General features: G+C 43.6%; 1 protein-coding gene across 2 annotated transcripts in view; it reads right to left on the bottom strand.

Annotated features, from left to right (window-relative positions):
- Cilk1 (ciliogenesis associated kinase 1) overlaps positions 1 to 15537 on the bottom strand; it is a 56155-nt gene extending 40618 nt beyond the window's left edge. The window contains exon 1 of one of the 2 annotated variants that reach the window (XM_051197998.1): positions 15252 to 15537. The gene's annotated coding sequence lies outside the window, so the exon portion shown is untranslated. Of the gene's footprint in view, positions 1 to 10935; positions 11155 to 15251 lie in introns of those variants that run through there. The other variant, XM_051197999.1, reaches the window with a different exon arrangement.
- Between the last annotated feature and the right edge of the window lie 5826 nt (positions 15538 to 21363).

The following is a 21363-nucleotide window of genomic DNA, read 5'->3' as shown; positions in this document are numbered from 1 at the left end:
GCCATCATTGGCCCACTCAACAGCAACATTACTCACCTTCCTTAGCTTATAGGACCCTGATTTTATTCCAGATTAGCAGATTCAGGTCTAGAAGCCATCTGCTCTAGTCCCAGGCATTAATTTAAGCCCAGCAAAGACACAGTACTTCCTACTAAAAACTGTTTAGAGATGGGATGACGGCCCCAGCACATGGTATCAAAAGGGAAATGAGTGGGTGAGGGCAGAGGAGGGCTGTAAGTAGGAATAAGACCGGTAACAGAGAAGCAGCCTGAGATTTTTGTCTTGAGCATGGTTGCATGAAGCTGTGCTGTACTGTGGGATGCCAATGGCAAAAATGAGAACGTCATCTGCTAAGGGTGAACAGAAAGACATGAGCTCAGTCCTGGTTGCCATTAGCATAGCAAGGCTGCTGTACACTCCCTGAACAATCCTGCCTTTGAGTCCTTGCTGGATGACCTAACTGAATGTCCTTGATGCTGGACTTGCTATCAAGAACAGCTAAAAGCACTCCAGATGTAGCATGTGAAGGCTACTGACAGGAAGGGAATAAACTGACTTTCATTATCAGCATCATCATTGGGTCAGTTTTTCATCACTGTGAAAAAAATACTTGGCCCAAACAACTTAAAAGAAGAAATGCTATATTTTGGTTTGTCATTTCAGAAGTTTCAACCACCCAGTTGGCTTGCTTTGTTGTCCTTGGACAGTGGAAAAGAAGAGCACTGTGACAAAAGGATGTGCTATCAGGCATTCCCAACCTCTAACTGTGAGATGATGTTGTCTACAAAGCTCACACTCAAGAAACACACAATCAAGTTACAAAAACAAAGCAAACAAACCCACAAAAACATCTTCATGTTTTAAGTTTATGATCTATGTTAGATGTATTCACAGTTGTCCTCTGCCATGTATCCTTTGAACCAGAGGGAGAGCACGCCTATTAGAGTTCATGGCCAACGGAAAGTAGACAGAGACACAATGGGGCCCTAGAAGACATGTCCTCAGTGATCTACTCCCTCCAATTAGGACTGATCTCTGAAGGTTCCCATGACCATCCAATGCTGCTGTCAAATTATGAATCCACTGGTTAGGTCAGAACCCTCACAATCCAACCAGTTCTCAATGATTGTATTCACCAAGCCTTGAGCACGTGAGCCACTTTATTTCTAAGCAACAGCAATAAGAATTGGAAAGGCTTCAGCCACAGACAGCATGGTCTACTTACCTAAGGTTCACTTTGTGTTTGCTTTTACCTGTGTTTCCATTTCGAAAGAACATATGACATAAATGCAACATAAAGCTACAATAAGAAATGTCCGGTATTTACTCTATCACTCAGAGATGCCTGGAGAACTAGCTGGCCAAAACAGAGGTTTCCATTCTCCACACAAGAGTATTTTTATATGCAATTTCCCTCCGGTCTTTAAGACCACTGTATGGTGGGTTCAATCCCCAGTGCTGCATAAACTGATGGTGGTGGTGCATGAAGCTCTGAAGTCCAAGGCCATCCTTGGCCACATGAGTTTGAAACTAGTCTGAGGTACATGAGACCCTGTTTCAAAACAACTAAAAGTAGCCACAAAACTACTTAGTATCTTTAACAATATAGAGCTCAAGTTCCAATTCAAGTTTTCCTGATCCTCTCCACATTTACCCATGACTCAATGTGATTTCAGCCTAAAAGCAGAGGATAGCTTCAAACTGTTGAGTTCCTTACAAGTTGGTAAAAAGGCCAAATATTACCTTTTTCTATAATTGTGAAGTTATCCATATTTGTGTATCCACATTGTTGCACAGTACAGATGGATACTGTATTGTTTACTTCTGCATTTGTTACAATGTATGTGACTAAAGCAAATTGGCTAGGAAGGCTCCAAGTTAAGAACAGCCTTCTCTTTCCTAGGTCCGCTCACACATCCATTTTAGACCTCCTGTCCTGTTCCAAGGACAAATACAGCTATGAGTTCTTGCTCACGATATCATAGCAGCCTGTCCTCATCTGTGCCAGCCCCTGGCCCGTGGTGAGTGACCCAGTGGACAGTGCTCCGCAGGGATGCAGCTCACATCTCTCCGTTCTTTGTGCCTTCACAGTGCACACTCTGGACACAGCAGGTTTTCGAAGGCTGGCCCAAATTTGAAGTTTAGACTTTGCTATTTATTCTCTACTTCTTTGGCTACCAAAAAAAACCTCATAGCACGCCTCTTTCTTCATGGTCAAAATAACGATCAGGGAGTTGTTTGAGCTCTCTGGAAGCATTTTGAACTTCTGAAGAAAAGAGTGCAGAGCTGCAGGCTTCCAGTCACAGGGAGGCCCCACCATGCTGTTTGAGGAGCCTTTTGTATTTGGGTAATGCTCTATCTAAACCGAAAAAGGCTTTCTTTCAAAGTGCTCTGGCAAATGTTTGAAATAAACCATTTCCCAGGGAGGTGACACTGTTGAAAACCTGCCTGTGCCCTGCCCCAGTCCCCTCCCCCTCTCTGTTCATGACCATGCTCATTCACACCCTGGAAAACAGGCCTCAAACAGCCCAACTATAGTCCATTCTTTATTTTGGGACCTTGATGGTCAAGGAATCATACACACATACACATATTTATTAGTGTGTGTGTGCGTATATGCATGTATAATTACTATACAAATATAAACTTATGTGCATTCACACTCTGCACTCCCTCAGGAAAAGCTCCTGGCCCTCAGCCTTGGTGGTTTTCTGCTGAGGTTCTGTTGCTTTCACCTGCCCCATAGAAAGCCTGCTTGTGTGCAAGCTCCTAATGACCCTTCACAAGGGCCTCCTGTTCTGGTGGAAGCTCCACCTCAATACCCCTCCCCCCAAACCCTGCCCCATCCCCAAATTCCAGCCAAACAGGGCTCCTCCCCTAGAGATGATCAAGACCACTCCCACATGGATTTAAATTAACCCCCAGAAAACAGTCACATGTTTTTTCAGTCTCTCAGATTTCCTCTCTGTGGGGCTGGAAAATCATTCAGGAGCAGTTTACCCATTAAACACGGGCTTTTTCTAATTCAGTTTGATTTGGTCTGATTTGGATTGCTGAACTGATGGAGGGGCTTATGTGGTACAGAAACTTGACTTTCAAAACATACTGTACCTTACAGCTTTCTAATGACTTTCTAGATCTTCATTCAAATATGTAACAGCTTTATCAGAGTATCTTAACACGGTGAATTTCTTTTATAAGCTGCCTGAAAACAACACATATCTTTTATATTCCTCCCCTCAGGACCTAATTCTTCCTCCTGTACACACTTAAACAAATCTTGTAAGCATTTTGACTCTTGGACAACTATTTCCTGTTAGGAATGGCAGCTATGAGACTGAAACAGTCTTCTCTTTGACAAAGGAGTGCATTAAAGACGCCTTCAGCCATGGCCTTGAATGCACAAGAGAGGAGATCAATTATCTGCTTGCCTTCTTCCATGCCCCAGAAACTGAACGAAGACTTCCTTTAGACTCAGTTTGAAGGTGCAGCTGTCATGGTGGAAGTCACATTGCATCCTCAGCCAGAAGCAGGAAGAGTTGAATGCCACACCTTTCCTCATGTCTATCCAGTTTGGGACTCCAGCCTTGGGATGGTGCCACCCACATTCAGGGTGGGTCTTCCCTGCTAAATGTTTCTGGAAACACATGCACAGACACAGCCACTGATATGTTTCCATGGTGAGTCTAAATCTTGTCAAATTGTAATTACAACATATTTAACTCAGGAATGAATATAACTCAGTTTACCAGATGCTGCACTAAAATGTATTAAGGATAAAATGGCAGCCTAATATGAAAATAAAAATAGGGGGGGATCAGTAAGCTTTCTCTGTGAAGGACCAGTAAATACTTGAGGTTCCAAGGGCTACACATCTCTGTAACAATTGCTAACCTCTGGCACGGTAGGAGGGAAGCAGTCATAGGCATCACATAAACAAATGCTATGGCCACAGTCCCCTTTATTCACAAACAGCTGGAGGCAGGATCTGGTCCCCAGGTCATGGTTTCCTAACTCCCAAACAGGAAATCCCTAGGTAAATGGAAACACTCTCCATATAAATCATTTTACAAGGCCACATTTACAAAAGTGTAGTTATCCCCAGGCTCTACCTCCAGGACAGTAATAATTGCATTCCTAGCACTGGAGTCCAGCAGACAGTGGGGGGCACAGAATGGCCATCAAAAGGTGTGTTCACGGGCACTTTCTAGATCTATAAAGTGTCACTCTGATTGCAGGTGATTTCCCATTGTAACAGGTTACTCCCATCACCATTCCTCCCAGTCCCCATTTTGGCAAAAAGGCTCAACCATATTAGGATTTGGGCACAAAAATATGGGTCCTTCTAAATTCTTTGCAGTAATTCTGAAAAACATGGATATCAATAGATCTTGTTTTCTCCTTCAGTTTCACCTGAAATCATTCTCTAATAAACTGACTTTTAAGGAAAGAAACCCAGGGAGACAACGAACTACAACTCCCAAAAGCATGCTATTTTGGAATATTGGTATATACATGATATTTGTACATACTTCAAACATAGGCTACAGCTCACAGGCACAGTTAGAGGATAATCTCATGGAGTTCTTTATTATGTCTGCTTTTCAACCACAGGTGTGAAAATGTTTCACAAATTTGGGACTGGAGAGACAGCTCAGTGGTTAAAAGCACTGACTGCTCTTCCAGAGGACCCAGGTTTTAGTCCCAGAACCCATAGGACACCATCACTCAGAAATGCATGTAGGCAAAACACCAACATACACAAAATCAAAATAAATAAATTAATCGTTTTTAAAAAGTTTCACATTTTGAAGCACATCAGATTTTTGTTGTTTAGGTTAGAGATGATATGGTCAAGTAAGTAACTGGATATTGTAACCCTTCATCTTAGTTCTGGAGACTTACATTTTTATTATTTTTTAGGTTTTAGATTTATTTACTTCATGTGGATGAATGTTTCTCCTGTGTGTATGTATACATATTATGTGTGTACCTGGCTCCCACGAAAGTCAGAAGAGTACAGTAGATTTGCCTAGAACTTTAGTTATGAAAAATTGTGAAACACCATGTGGGTGCTGGGAATTGAACCTGGGTCCTCTGATCAAGGCACCAGTGCTCTTAACTGCTGAGCCAACCATTTTCCTTGCTTGTAAGCATTACATTTTAAAGTGGCCTCTGTGGCCTCCATATTAGCAGCACTTTACCCTTTGTTATGCTATGCCTATACATATTAGATAAAAAAAAAAAAAAAAAAAACTACAGCGGGGTTATGGTAATCCTAGTACTTGAGAGGCAGAGACAAATGGTTCACTATGAGGATGAGGCCAGCCTAGACAGAATGATAAATACCAGGGCCAGCACAGGCTAAAGAATAAGACTGTCTCAAATAAATAAAAATAAAACTAGAAATTTTAAAATGTATGCTTCTCATATACCACCAGTCATCAACAGACTTAAGTAACCACAGAGGTCCTCTACCATAGGGGAAAACACTACCGTGGCCATTCTATCTTAAAAATGGAGGAAAACAAGCTGAAAACCTATGGAAATATTTAAAGTATTAAATATTTTTACAATATGAGCTATAAAAATCTCATCTTGCCCATATTTAATGCTGAATTCTTGAATGCTGCCTCAGGAGAGGCAGCCCATGTAGATGAATAAAAAAAGACTTGCTTTAATTAATTTGGCCATGGTGAATTGGTTGGTGGTCTTCTTCTCAAATCCTTGGGATTAACACAAGGAAACTGGAAAGTCTTCTTTCTGTATGTAAACCTGAAGATCATCCAACATCACAACTTTGTAGAAGAGGTCAGAGACCCCAGTAATAGTCAAAGCTTTACCATCTTCAGGGTGGCATCCTTTTAAATGTGTGAGAGTAAACAGCCTTCTGTCTACTAAATGTGCATCAAATGCTCCCACACACCTTTGTAAAAGGCTTACAGATATTTTCTAATCCTGAACTCACACCTAATGCCACAGATCTACACGGAATGTGTGGTCTCCACAGTTAGTTCATAAGTTACACTTCCTACAAAGAGTTTGCCTTTCAAAGAGTATGAGAGACACTTCAGTAGCTTCATAAGAAAATTAGGGACACAAGGGTTCAGTGTGGGCAGACCATTTCCTTGAACTATCAACCAGGGCTCCATTCCTCTCATGGGTAGGTAGCTCAGGCTGAGCAGAGAGGGGCAGAGCACCACAGCGCTGATGTTACCATCTCCAATATAGTCTGATTTGCTTCTTTTACTTTCTGGGCTTCAAATAACATCAGCTTCCATTTCTTCTTCCCACAATATTTCCCCAGGATTTTAATGCAATTTGCCCTAGAAATGATTTGCTTCACCAAAGTCTTTTTACAAAATAAGTTGTTGGGTATTTTGTCGCTCTGTAGTCCAGGCTGGTCTGGAACTCATATGTAGTCTAGGTTGATCTCAAACATAGCAATCTACATCCCTCAGCTTCTTGAGTGCTGGTATTACAGATGTGAGCCACCATACTTAGCCAGAACATGTGTACTTTGATTAAAAAAAAAAAAAAAAAGTTAGAGCTGTAGTCCAAAGGTAATCACTAACACAGTAAGGATATGGTTACACTATGACCTCAGATTAATATGTCCAGTTCGTCCAGCCCACACCTCTGCACACTCTTAGTCAACCACACCATCTATAAACACTAAAGTCCACAGACAGAAACTGCCACTCTAGTCATAGGCCCTTCTGGATGCCATGCCCAGGACAGGTGTGATGTCTTACACCTGAAATGTCAGCACTCAAGAGGCTAAGGCAGGGCTACCCTGAGTTTGAGACATGCCTGAACTAAAAAGATCCCATCTTTCAAAGTAGAATGCCATGGAGCCAGATGTGGTGGTGCATGCCTTGAATTTCAGGTGCATACCTGAGTAGGAGGCAGAAGCAGGTAGATCTCTGAGTTCAAGACTAGTCTGGCTACATAGCAAGTTCTGGGGCTACAAAATGATACCTTCCTAAACAAAATAAAAAATAAATTAATTAAACTTAATTATGAAAAAATGACACGGCCTTCAAAGTATGGACAGTTAAGTGAGATGCTGTTTCTCAATCTACATACCAGCTTACACAGAGAGGTCACTGTCCTTCTTAGTCTTTACTGTCAACTTGACACAGCCTAGAGTCATCTAAGAAGGGAGCCTCAGAGTTGCCTAGATTGTCTTGACTGCTGACGTGGGAGTGCCCACTGTGGACGGCACTGTACCCTGGGCTGCAATAGAAAACTGGGAAGCATGAGCTGTGAGACAGTCAGCAGGCAGTGCTCCTCCATGGCTTCTGCTTCAAGTTCCTGCCTGACTCTGCCCATTGATGGACTGCAACCTGTAAGGTGAAATACACCCTCCTCCCCTATGTTACTTTTCATCCATGTGTTCTATCACAGCAAAAGAGGTGAAGCTACAATGGTCACCATACCCAGAATTCCAGCCTTGCATAAATACACACAGTCAAAGCCGGGGTGATGGCTCATACTTTCAACCCCAACACTTGGGGAGGCTAAGGGCTCACCTGGCCCCCTGGGTTGCAGAGCAAGCCTGTGCCTTAGTTAGGGTTTCCATTGCTGTGAAGAGACACCATGGCCATGACAACTCTTATAATGGAAAACACCTAAATGGGGCGGCTTTCAGTTCAGAGGTTTAGTCCATTATCATCATGGTGGGGAGCATGGTGGCATGTGGGCAGACTGGAGAGGTAGCTGAGAGTTCTTCGTCTAGATTGGCAGGCAGTAGGAAGCAGGAGTGACAGTAGGCTTGGCTTGAGCTTCTGAAACCTCAAAGCCCACCTCCAGGGATACTCTTCCTCCAACAAGACCACACCTACTCCAGAAAGGCCACACCTCCTAATAGTGCCAAACCTATGAACCTACAGGGGCCATTCTCATTCAAATCACCACAACCTCTGTCTCAAAAATCAAAACAAACAAATATAGAAAGATAGAGCTATATAATCAAACATCTTCCACAAGCAGAAAAATACATCGGATAGCTATATCTTTAACTCGAAAGATTCCACAAAATGAAGTAGAGGAGGTTGCTGATTCTCTTTTCTTTTCTTTTTTTCTTTAAGGCAGAACGTGTTCCTGGCAAGGTTCAGAAGGAAAAATAGTAACAGATCCCAGAAGCAGAGCTGTAGCCAGGAATAATGTAAGCCCCAGCATTTTCAGTGCATGGTTAGGCCGGCCCTCCTCTAGACTCATCATCTAAGACATGTCTACCACATGGATGCTACCTGTTTAGGACTCTGCCAGTCACTGTGAAGGGATAAGCAGAACTTAGTCAGCCACTACTGTAGACCATCTTTACACTACAATTGGCTTGAAGAGAAGAGTAATGCTTGAAGAATCCAACATAGTCATGTGACTAAAGTCAAGCCCAACCATAATTTTGCCTGACTCCAAAACCACAGATACCCTTTGATACATAAAATAAGGCTCCAGGTCTAAAAGACTTAAAATAAGTAGACCAGTAGAGAACAATATGACAAGCTAGTGAACAGATTTAAGAAAAAAGAATAGAAACCAGTAATTAAAAAAAAAAAAAAATAGGACTCACAGGACTTGGGAGTTGGATAAAGTATAGGTTGTGCAAGCATGAAGGCCCAAGTTCAATTCCTAGCACCCACACATAAGCCAAAACCTGGCATAGAAGTGTACTACTTGTAATCTAACTGAACCAGTGAGACCCTCTGTTTCTGACATAAGATAGTGACTGAGGAAGACAGCCAATGTTGACCTCTGGCCATACACACACAGACGCACCTGCACACATATATAAGCATATTTACAAACATACAAAAAACGATAACCTCCTCCAGGGATGTACTATTTGCACAAATAGTACTATTGTACTATTTGCACAGGAAAGTGCGGCTAGAAAGAGGTTCTAAGGAGAGTAATTTGATAGTGACACTTGGGTGACACAGTCTGGCCCCCACAGTAAGACATTAAGCACTAAGAATTTAGATAAGGATGAGGCCCATTATGAAAGGCCTTGAGAAATCAGATGGACTAGTGTAGAACTGATATAATGGCGGTTAACTAAAGGCTGCTTGACCACTTGACAAAGCGATCACTCGAAAAACTTAGACGGGCAAGGGCAACAGGATGATAAAGAGGAAGCTTCTCATCCATTCACTCCCTGGGCAAACATTTCATGAGGGCTTCCTAACAGGCATGGGAGGCTAGCTACAAGTTGGTTCCAGTGTTAGGAAGGGAAGGGCAAGGGTTAGGTTAGATGTAGAGGGAAGTGCCTATGTGAAACACATTTCAAAGGTCTGGATGACTCACTGATACAAAGGATGACGGGGAGATGGTTAAAGATAATTCAGATGCTTGAAAAGGGAAGCAACCCTCAGCTTTGTTACAAACTGTAAAGAGCTGTGAAGGGCGAAAAATAGAACAGTGAAACTATGAAAAGGGCTTCGGCAGGGTTGAACAGCCAGTAAGTAAAACTCCAGATGGCCAACTCCTCATGGCATACAGGGAAGAAACTTCAGTAAGAAAAACAATTTCTTTGTGATTAGTATAATGCTTGACAAGGATGTGGGACTCTGCCTGCTCAGGCAGGCTCCATGGACCCTACAGCACACTCCTCCATTATCAGAAACTCTTTAGTCTCATTGACAATTGAGGCTGCCCTCTTCCCACCCAGTTACCAGTGGGACTCTTAAAAAACAAGATAAGGCAAAGTAGAAAGGAAAAAGCACTGTAAGGCTGTACCTTAGAGGCAGGGGCTGACCCAGGATGTTATTTGAAATTAAAAAAAAAAAAAAAAAAAAAAAAAACTCCCAGCACATCCAGCACTAGGGAGGCAGAGGCAGGTGGATCTCTGTGAGTTTTAGGCCAGCTGGTGAGTTCTAGAACAGCCAGGGCAACACAGAGAAACCCTGTCCCGAAAAACCAAAAGCTCCCAGCACTGTCCTCTGTTCTGTTCTGACTTCCTAGTGTTCTATGATCCTAGGCCCTTAAGAAGGCCTTAAAGAATCTACCAAATTGTGGTGTTTTGTTCATAAACTATTTCTGATGTGCATATTTATGCATACATTAACTCCTGTAACAGTTATGCATAGAGTCAAGATACAGATTTTTCAAATAACTTACATGTTGACTGCCCTAGTTTAAACTCTTTTAAATTTAATATGGTGCAAGGGCACCATTTATCATTGGGACACACCTTGAAGACCTGACACACCAGGAAATAGGTGAAATGAAAACTGCTGTTAAACTCTTACTACAAAGAGTGCTGGGGTCAAAATTATAAACAAAAACTGTCAATATCTCATAGACCCAGTCCGGTGTGCAAAATGCGGGGAAGAACGTCTTCAGCCTTAGCAAAAGCTCCTCTTGTGGAAATGAATACAGTCCTTTGCAGAAGGATGCATTAATTTTTACCTCCTGTACAAGCCATAAATGCTAGTGTCAAACTTTTAAAAGGTTCACATCACAAAAGCAAATGGTTCTGGAAAAAAGAAACCTTTCAAAATCTTTCTCCAAACATCTAGTTGAAGTGGTAAGAAAAAACAGAGTAGAAGGAAATCTGGGGGAAAATGGTTGCGAGTAAGTGTTGAGTATTCTTGCTCAGACCCCCGTGGGGCTGCCAAGGGCCTAGTCAGGCAAATGGTAAGACCAAGTCGTCAGCACCGACCCAACCGCATCTCCACCCGGATCCTCTCTATCCTCGAGAGGTTTTAAGTCGGCTAGGATGCTCCGCTTCTTCAGACGGAAAGGTAAACACACCCATCAGGAGCCCTGGGGTCGGGAGTTTCTCTGCGAAGGGACGTGACCCACAGGTCCATAGAGAAAGCCGCAGTACCTAGCCTTCCTGACTGTGAGTTCGCTCGGGTCAGCCGGTACCGCCCAACACCCAGCGGAAAGGTCGCGGCGCAGCCCTCCAGCCCCAGCCCCACTTACAGACGGGGATCGCAGCCCGGGGGCGCGTGCACTCGAGCGGGCCCGGCAGGCAAGGGCAGTGGTATCCGAGCGGGCGAGCCCGGCAAGTCCACACCCAGCAGCGCGTGGCATCCAGCAGGAACCCGCCGCTCCGCGGCCTCCGGTAGCAAAACAAACAAAAGGCAGAGTGGCTTCTAGTGGGGACGACCGGCCGCTTTCCCTGGAAAAGCTGCCCTGCAGCTCCCCTCGCTGGCCCCGCGCGGCCCTGCACGCGCCAATCTCTCCGACGAGCGGCAGAGGGCGGTGTTGAGCAACTGGGAGATGCAGACCTGCCACCTCCTAGGCTGACTGACTGGAATCACCCTAAGAGACCTACTGAAATATTTTCTTGCTGGAATGTAAATCAGTGCGAATTAAAACATTACAAAATGCTTAAAAACAACGAATTTTGGTGTCTGTTATTTAACCACAGTAGAAAAAACGCTTTCAGCATTGTTGCAACTTAAGTTTGAAAGACTGAGTGGATACCTTCCACGTGGGAAACCATCCAGATAGAATCTACACTCTGCTTTCCATGCAGCTGTGGAAATTTAACACTATTTCCAGCGGTTCTCAACCTGAGAGTAGCAACTCCTTTGGGGGGTTGGTGTCGAATGACCCTTTCAAAGGGCTCGCCTAAGACCTTTGGAAAACACATTTATGTTATGATTCATAACATAGCAAAATTATAGTTATGAAGTACCAACCAAAATAATCTTTCCACATAAGAAACTGTACTAAAGGGTCCCAGCATTTGGAAGATTGAGAACCACTGGAACAAACTCACGTCATAAATTATATTGTAAAGTGGGCTTGGTATTGTACATCTTTAATCCCAGCACTGGGTAGACAGAGACAAGCAGGTCTACATAGTGAGTTCCAGGACAGCCAGGACTATGTAAAGACACCCTGTTTCAAAAAAAAAAAAACCCAAAATAATAGATAAATAGATGAGAGAGAGAGAGAGAGAGAGAGAGAGAGAGAGAGAGAGAGAGAATATTGCAGACTTCATCTTAAATCATCGTAAGGGATGGCTCTGAAGCATTTTGAAAAATCCAAATCACCCCCTGGTCTCTGGATTCCACTGTTTCACAGGGTCACCCCTAGAAGGATAGGCCTCACACCAGAAGTGTCTGGGGTAGATGCTGCTAGTCGGGAGAACCACACCATTCTAAACACTATTCTGATTAATCAGTCGGTAACCCTTTTACCTTACTGATCTTTCTGTGAGTTTGTCTCCCCATTCCAGCTTGACCTTGACACTGAGATGGTGGGAGCAGCAAGATCAAAGAGTACAAAGCCAAGTACACAAGAGCTTGTCTTAAAAATAAAATAAATAACCCCCAGCTCATCACCAAATTTCCTTTCATTACTCACTTCTGAATCCTAAAGACTGAAGGCAGTTTTCCCCACCCCTGAATTTACTGAAGCTCCAATCATTTACTCTTTTTGCTTCTGTTGAAGAAACCTACAAGACAGCCAAGTCCCCTTCTTCTACCAACATTTTTCTACCTCTTTGCTTACCTCTATGATAACCAACCCATATGGCAAGTGTAAATCACAACTCATTATCAGTGAACATAAGACAAGGTGCTAATTAGTAACATAGTGCTCATAAAAAGGTGATTTTTTTCAAAAGCAACTAAAATGATTAAGTTTTAGTCTAATTTAAAGGTCCAAGCCAGTCTACCTTGCAAATAGGGCATCCTGGTCCACTTTTGGCAGAGGTCCACTGGATTACTAAGTAGCTTAGATTAATAATTCTGGCCCTTGGGAAATTATAACCCTGTAAATGCATGTTGAGATAAAAAAAAAACAGTGATGAGGGATATTGAATACAATGGAGTTCATCTAAAATATGAATTAGCAGCCATGAATTGTAACTTTACTTTAATAAAACAGACGTTCTTGCTGTGATGCAAACAGCATTTCAATAAAGCAGGTATTCATTTTCTCTTCACAAATATTTATTTTATTAAGCTTTACTATCTCATTAACTTGTTAGAAGAGTAGAAAATATCTTAGCTGGCCAGTCTACCTTGAACATTCAACACTTTCGATGAAATTGACTAGTTCTGAAACTATTTCAGATCTTTTAGAATTCCAGTCACTTCTGTTGTAAACTTTTTTTTTTTCCCTTGGAAGACCTAAATTTTAGTCTCTTCTTTTTAAGAGTCTCTTTTAAAAACAAAGAAAACATTGGCCTCCATTGAGTATAAAGGTAGTTTTTATTGGTAGCTAACTTAGTGTACAAAAAAAAATATATATTCATAGGGTTTAGGTACAATAATGGCATGGGGGTTATAGGTAAAACCAAGCTTTCCTTTTTGTTGTTGTTGAATGTCTTTTATTGACAATTCATTTGCTTTTGATGGAAATTAACCTGGATAATCCTCTAGTTTTCTTATATTTAAGTATCCTTAGCACTCTAGGACTATACAGCTGAGAAGTGAACGAAAACTTTTCCTTCCTTTTTTTTCTTAATTTTAACATTTTCTTGTTTTAATTTTTATTTATTTTTAAACCTACTGCTTTCTGATTGGATCCAAGACCTGCTCTACAAGTAGGAATTTATGTCTGCTACAGTAAACCATGTCAGTCCATGGTTCAGGAGGTTATAGGTCCTATGGAGGAAACCCATGACTGTTGTTTTACTAAATGGGTATGTTGTTAAAATGCTTTTTAAGTATTTGTTTATGCCTAGAGATTAGTGCTGCTGTCAACCTTGCTTAGTCAGAGAAGCATCTTCTGCAGTGACCAGCAGTTAATGTAGACACTCAGAACTGGTCAAAGGGATGCTGTCTGGGGGTGGAGGGGAAGCTTCCTTTTCTTTGTTGTCTAAAAAACTAAGAAGCAGGGAGCTGGGGAGATGGTTTGGCCATTAAGAGCATTTACTGCTCTTGTACAGGCCTGAATTTAGGTTCCCAGAGTCTATGTGAAATGGATCACCAATCACCTGTCCCTCACACACATGGAGCACATAAACTTACACAGGTGCACACACACACACATAAACATAAATAAAAGTAAATAAATCTTTAAAAAAAAACATAATTAACCCTGTGTAGTGGCACATGCTTTTAATCCTAGCACTCCAGAGGCAGAGTCAGGTAGATCTCTGTGAGTTCAAAGCTAGTCTGGTCTACAGGGTGAGTTGCAGAATAGCCAGCGCTGTCACACAAAGAAATCCTGTCTCAAAAAAAAAAAAAAAAAAAAAAAAAAAAAAAAAAAAGGAATTAAAAAGCAGGAAAGAAATCTTGGGTAGTCCCAGCAGAACCATTATATGAAGCTGAGGAAATCAAGGTCCCCCCCCCATTGCTGAGGGGGGTATTCTTGGTCTCATTAATAAAAGAATTTAAAAATGGACACAAGCAGAAGCTCAAGAACAAGAAAATCTTTAGGGCTGGCAAGCTGTAAACACTGAAATGCCAGGAGGAAGAGTACAGAGCAGGTCAGCAGGCAAGGTACCTGCAGCTACATGACAGGAAGGGTAACTTTGAACAAGGAAGCTCAGGTGAACACTTCATGCTGACTTCTAGAGAATGCACTGGAGATGGGAATTCTGGGAAGGAAAATTACATTATATTATGAACCAGCTTCCTTGGGATGTTCCCCTAGCCCAATTCCTGACCTGTCCCACTAGATTAATTCTTAAGGGAGGAGACAAGGACAGTCTCTAGAGGGGGATTCCATTATTTACAAAACTTTGGTCCAGGAGGATCTCCCAGCCTGGTCTACAGGGCCAGTTCCAGGATAGTCAGTGCTACACCTCGGAGAAATCCTGCCTTGATAAACCAAAAACCAAAACCCAAACCAAAAACTTGGCAAGAATAAGTGGCAGTGCTCAGCCCTAAATGGGACATCTATACCCATTCCCCAGTCCCCATTAATAAAGATGGCCCGGGGATAATGTAAGAACCCGTGGACCGGGAGGAGCGTTCTGAAATGTTCTTTCCTGGACCCATGACAGTTGTAGTCATTAACCCACTGCACTTCTTTTATTTTTATGTATTAATTTTTTTGATTTTTCGATACATGGTTTCTCTGTGTAGCTTTGTATACCAGTTGGCCTCGAACTCAACAGAGATCCATCTGCCTCTGCCTCCCAAGTGCTGGGATTAAAGGCATGCACCACCACCTCCCGGCTGCCCACGGCGATCATTATTATTTCTTCAAAATCTGGCCAAAAAGACCAGGCAATATTCTATCTGTGGATGACAAACTAAGTAAATAAATAAACAACATAAATAAGATTTGCAATTTCTTACTGTAATCAAGTTGCACCCCTTCCCTTTTACCTCCATTTCTTTGCCGAAGACGTACTTCATTTATGAGCTCCGGAATAAAGTAGCACAATAAAAATTTAAATCTGTGAATTCGGGTGAATGTATCGTCCTGTTGGTTAGGTCCTGACACTTATAGAAACTCAATTAATGTTGTCTAAATGTTTGCCAAAGAGTACGAAGCCTGTGAGTTTTGCTAGCATATGTCTGTAGGTGAAAAAGTTCTAAAACGTGCAATCCTAGTGCCTTCTATTGACGTGGAATCGGATGTTTGGGCTTTAAGAAGTGGCACCGGGTTGGGGGGGGCGGGGGGCGGGGTAGGTGGGTGTAAGTTCCGGCTCAACGAGGAACGGCCAACTACAAATCCCAGCGTGCCTCGTTGCGTCCTCCCCTTCAGGAGTCGGGTTTCAGGCCTCGGAAAGGCACGTCCTTCCCCCGTTGTATTGTGGGATCTGTAGTTCGACGTGCCTTGCGTTGGCTGTTACCACTCTCCGACTGCACACATGAGCGTATGTTTTCTTTGGTTCAGAGTCTGTGGGGTGCAATGACTGTTGAGCTATTACTCTTCGCATTCTGACAGGGCACCCAGTGCCCGGGGCGCCTCAACTCCTGCTCCCTCCCTAGCGTCGAGTTGAGATCGACTCAGGGGCTCTACTCCAAATTCAGGTTTAAACCTTTTGAGCTAGCGCCTGCTCCCTCCTGCCTGGGTGTCTTCAGGACCAAAATAGGCAGGCTGAGTGAGTCCGGACAACCTGGCTCACGCAGAGGGCCGCACACAGTAGGCCCATCACCCTTGCCGGCCACGGGCGGCCGCTAGCCAAGCAGGCGGCGGCGGCGCAGGTGCGCATGCGCGGCGCGGCGGCGCAGTTTCCGCAGCAGAGCAGGCAGCTCCGCCGCTGCGTCCATTTAGCTCCTGTTGGGCCAACGCTCGGCTCCTCGCTCGGTGCTCGGCCTCCGCCTGCGAGCGGCGACCCCTCCGTAGCTCGTGTCCCCGGCCGCCGCAGCGCGCAGCCCCCGGCCCCCTGTCCCGCGAAGATGGCTGCCGTACGCCGGGCCCGCAGTTACTGCCGCTGCCTGGTGCGCTTCTCCGACCGAGAACTCTACTAAGCCCCGCTGCAGCAGACGGGCAGGAGTAGACACCGGGCAGTCGCCACCCCTCCGGGAGCCGGGCGCGGGGAGCCCCTCGACTGGGCCGCCCGCCAACATGGTAACCGCGGGGGGGGGCGGGGTGGGGGCGGGGAGGCGGCCCCGAGTGAGGGTAGGTCTTGACGGACGCTGGAGGAAAGGCCAGCCCGGGCGGCTCGGGACTGTCCGAGCAGGGAGTAGGGGCTGAGGTGCACGGTCCTGGCCTCTCTGCACGAGGGAGGTGGCCCTGGCAAGAGGAGACAACTTGTTGATTGCTCCTGTTCTGGCAGCCAGGCCCGCAGCCGGTCTCTGCGTGTTCGGGAACCCCGAGTTTAGGACGCACGCCCCCGAGGCTGCAGTGGCCCCGGGTAGAGTGACATTGGCCCGCAGTCCTGGCACACTTGCAGGGCTCCAGTCTAGTTTGGTGACAGCGAGGGCCTAAGCCGTTTCTCTGTGCACAGGTGGAGAGACTGTGCTGAGTCCGTGTCTGACAGCTAAGGTCTCACGGGACTGTTGCATGGACTGTGTAGTCTTAAGCAGTGAGTAAGAAACTAATCTCCGGCTGAATGAATTAAGGACGAGAGTTACCAGACTGACTAGGAGAACACTCAAGTGGTTGTCCTTTCCTTAAGTGAGTTGGCTGAGCAGATTTATTTTATGCAACTAATCTGGAGCACAGAAAAAGCACGAATTGATTATTCTTCTGAACTTTCAAAAGTAGTTCTCTGACCAGGATTAAGCCCTTAACCTTCGTATTTAATTAATCCCATCTATGAAGAAACTAACTCAAGTGTACAGTGATCCTTGAGTAATTTTCAATTATGAGAAAACGGAAAATTTCCTAAGCGCCTATTTCAAGTGGCGTTGAAATTGACCAAATATAGTAAAACCCCAGGCTATACTGTCAAAATTAGGTTAACAATGGATCGTCATAATTAGAAACTCAGGGGAAAAGAAATGTTGTTTTAATACAGGTTTCCCATTTCCTTTGAGATAGATATTCTGTGTTCTTATTTATTTATTTATTTATTTTACTATCGTGGCATGTTGTGGATTTTGGTAGCATACCTAATCTTCATTATTACCAAACCTATAAAGTGTGATCTGTGGTAAACTTTTAATTGTGGAATGACACATCTGAAAAGATGACCCCAAAATAACCAATTGTCTTTACAGATCTTTCTCTTAAAATGCTTTTCAATGTGTGTGTGAATTTGAGTGTCTGTGTATGTGTGGTGGATAGTTCTATGTCTACTTGACACAGGCTAGAGTCATCTTGAGGAGGGAGCCCTAATTGAGAAAATGCTTTCCTAAGATCTACTATAGGTTGTTTTCTTAATTAGTGTTTGATTGAAGAGGGCTGATTCCACTGTGGGTAGTGCCATCCCTTGGCTGGTAGTCCTGGGTTCAATAAGAAATCAGGCTGAGCAAGCCAGGAGGAACAAGCCAGTACGCAGCACCCTCCATGACCTCTGCATCAGCTCCTGCCTCCAGGTTCCTGCCCTATTTGAGTTCCTGTCCTGACTTCCTTTGATGATGAACAGTGATGTGGAAGCATAAGCCATATAAACTATTTCCTCCCCAAGTTACTTTTGGTCATGACATTTCATCACAGCAATAGTAACCCTAACTAAGACTGTATGTCATGTGTGTGCAGGTGCCCACAGAGGCCAGAAGAGGGTTCTGATTTCTTAGAGCTGTTGTGTGCTGCTGGACATGGGTGCATGTAACCAAACTCAGATCCTCTAGAAGAATAGCAAATCCTCAACTGTTGAGCCATCTCTCTAGCTCCAGAGTACTTCCAAAGAAAAGGAAGAGTATAGCCCAAATTCTAATTGGTCTTAATAAAAACCTGGAGTACAGTATTAGGGGCTGAAGGCTGAACGATCAGAGAAGCAAAGCAGCCAGCCACTAGAGTTCTTACCTTTATGACTCTCAGACCAAAAGGGGGGATGAGCTTGTGTCTGCCTGCCTTATATTTCTCTCTTTCCTTTTCCCTCGTGTTGGGATTAAAGGTATGTGCCTCCCAAGTACTGAGATCAAAGGCATGAGATCTCAAGTGCTGGGATCAAAGCTGTGTGCCACCACTGCCTGGACTCCATGGTTAACTAGTGGCTAGCTCCCCACTCTGATCTCAGGCAAGCTGTTAGAGCACAGACAAAATATCGCCACAGAAGAGATCACAGTGCTCTGGCTTACACTTAAAATTCCATTCTTCCTAGCATTCAGGAGTCAGAGGCAGGAAAGTCACTGCAAATTCAAGACCATCCTAGGCTATACAGAATGAGATCTGGTTTCAAGGAACAAAAACTAACTAGGCTGCTATTTAGTTTGATCTTAAAGGTAGCAAAGATGACCAGGATATGTTATCTATCTTTGGTGTACTCATTCCACTGAAGGAAACAAAATTTGAATACAAAGTTACAGAAACAAAGAAATGATTGGGAAAAGCTGCTAAGGTGAACCTTTACCTGAATCTTGACATAAGTAGGAACAGCTAAGTGAGGGAGATGCTAGCAGTCCAGGTCCAGAGAGCAAGCACCAAGTCAGCTTACTGTGACTGCCAGGCAACAGTAGAAAGCTCTCTCACTAAAAGCATACTATTGGACTTGTGTCCTCTCTTATTAGCTATGCTTAGGGTTTGCGGTGATAGATTGACTCTCAGTGTCAATCTAGTATGCTTCTCAGTGTCTTATTGCAACAAAGTACCTGAGAGCATTTGTAAAGAATTCATTTTGACCCAAGGTTCTGGAGGATCAACTCTGAATCCAAGTGCTTTGAGCTTGTAATGAAACAGCAATCAAAGCTGGAACACATAAACAAGGAAACCGTTCACCTCATGAACCAGGACACAGAAATGAAAGGGCTCCCACAGTATGTTTCAAGAATATGTTCTCTTCCCACTCTCCCAATGACCCTAACACTCACTAGGCCAGATCCTACAGGTTTTGTCAGTGCCTGGGTGTGCCAGCCAAAGGGACCATGCCTTTTACATATGAACCTCTGGAGGACACCTGCCCAGGTCTTTTTATCCAAACCCAGACTCAGAACATTTGTGTCTTCACTGATGTAACTTTTACAGAGCACCAAGCGTTTTACTTTGTACCAGCTAGTCCGCTGTCATAGGCCCCCTGCCCTGAGTCTGGTTGCCCTAGATAAGGGATGAGCAGAGCTTGTTTGTGTTACACAGTGTGTGGTGCAAGTGTGTCTGTGTGCTCTGTTCAAAGATCTGTGGTAGTAAAACCTTTTCTCTCCTAGAAATAACCTACAGCTGAAAATTTGTTATTATAAAAATGGCTGTCTTTGTAACTTGATGCAATTGCTCTTCTTAGCTTTTCTTCTTTTTTCAGGGGTGATCGATATATGTTTCCCTGTGTGTGCAGGTACATGTGTGTATGAAACTGTACATATACCCTTCTGCATGTGTGTGTAGATACTAGAGGCAAGAAAATTGGTTTTGTTATTCTTCCCAGCTAACCTTCAGGGTCATTTTCCTCATTGCCACATTTCTGTGTAGGACTGATCATGTTGAGTGTTGAGCAAGTTCCCCTTGCTGATAAGTTATTAGCTAACAGACCGAACTGTGGCAATACTTCATTTAATTTTCTAAAACTAAAAGGATGCAATGGAAATATTAAACTGAAATACTTATTAAACCCAAAACTACATACTATAATTCAGTTCCTCTTGTTTCCACTTTAAGCCACTCAAATGTTAAAGATAGGTTTATAATAGAGATGAAATAGAAGGTTGGTTTGGCTGGGATGTGGCTCAGTGGCTCAATGGTAGAGTACTATTTACCATATGCAAGGCTCTGGACTTAATTCCTCAGCACTTAAAAAAAAGGGGGGGGGGGAAAAAGAGAAGGACCTTCTCTCCCTCTATCCTTCCTTCCTTCCCTTCCTCCCTCCTTCCCTTCTTTCTGTTTTTCATTTAGGACAAGGTCTCACTGTATACTCTCTTTCACTGACCTGGAACTCACTCTGTAGACCAGGCTGGCCTGGAACTCAGAGATCCACCTGTCTCTGCCTCCTGAGTGCTGGAATTCAAGGCATGTGCCACCACTGCCCAGCTCAACATGACTTTGGATGAGTGGAATTGATAATACACTTTTGGGAACAAGATTTTAAGATTCATGGTGATGTCAACACTCTGTGGTTTACAGTAGAGAATATGATTTTCAGACTCATTTTCCTTTGGAAATAAACAGCAAGGTCAATGCACTGTGGTATGGTACTAGTTAATAGTTGTTAACAACTAGTTAACATTTGAGTAGATCACGAAGTTTGCCAGTTTCTGATGATGTTCTGGTTTGTTCCCTCAGGCAGAAGCGGAGGAAGATTGTCATTCTGATGCTGACAGAGTGGATGCTGATGAAAATGAGAGTCCTGCTGAGAGAGACCTGCAGGCACGTGTCTTCAGTTGTGTATGGAATGCTTGTCCCACGTGTACACACTGGTCGCAATCCGGAGCATTTGTCAGCTCTTTGCATGGAATTTAGTTGGGCTTTCATATTCTTTTTTTGTTTGTTTTTTGAGATATAGCCTTGGCTGTCCTGGAACTTTCTCTGTAGACCTGAGTGATCTTTGACTTAGAGATCTGTCTTTGCCTCCCAAGTGCTGGGATTAAAGGAGTGTACTACCATTGCCTGGCTTGGACTTTCATATTCTTTATAGGATACTTAAACCATACTTTTTCTGTAAAATGTCAGTAACTATAGCTTGGAGTTCAATATGTAGTTTAAAATTTTTGATTACATTTATTTATTTGTGTGTGCACATGTGCACCCATGTGGAGGTCAGAGGACAGTTTCTGGGATTCATGTCTTTCCTTACACCATACGGCTGTCAGGGATAGAACTCGGGTCATTAGGGTTAGGAGCAAGTGCTTCTACCCACTGAACTATTGCTTTGGTTCCCAGAATGTAGATTTAAAGTATTCAAAATAATAATGTGAGCATGACTCAAAATTCATAACCTTAAATAACAAGATTGATGTTTGA

Source organism: Phodopus roborovskii, unplaced genomic scaffold, assembly GCF_943737965.1.
Source record: "Phodopus roborovskii unplaced genomic scaffold, PHOROB, whole genome shotgun sequence".
Lineage (NCBI taxonomy): Eukaryota > Metazoa > Chordata > Mammalia > Rodentia > Cricetidae > Phodopus > Phodopus roborovskii.
The sequence above is the reverse complement of the archived record's forward strand: the minus strand, read 5'-3'. Positions and strand labels throughout refer to the sequence as shown.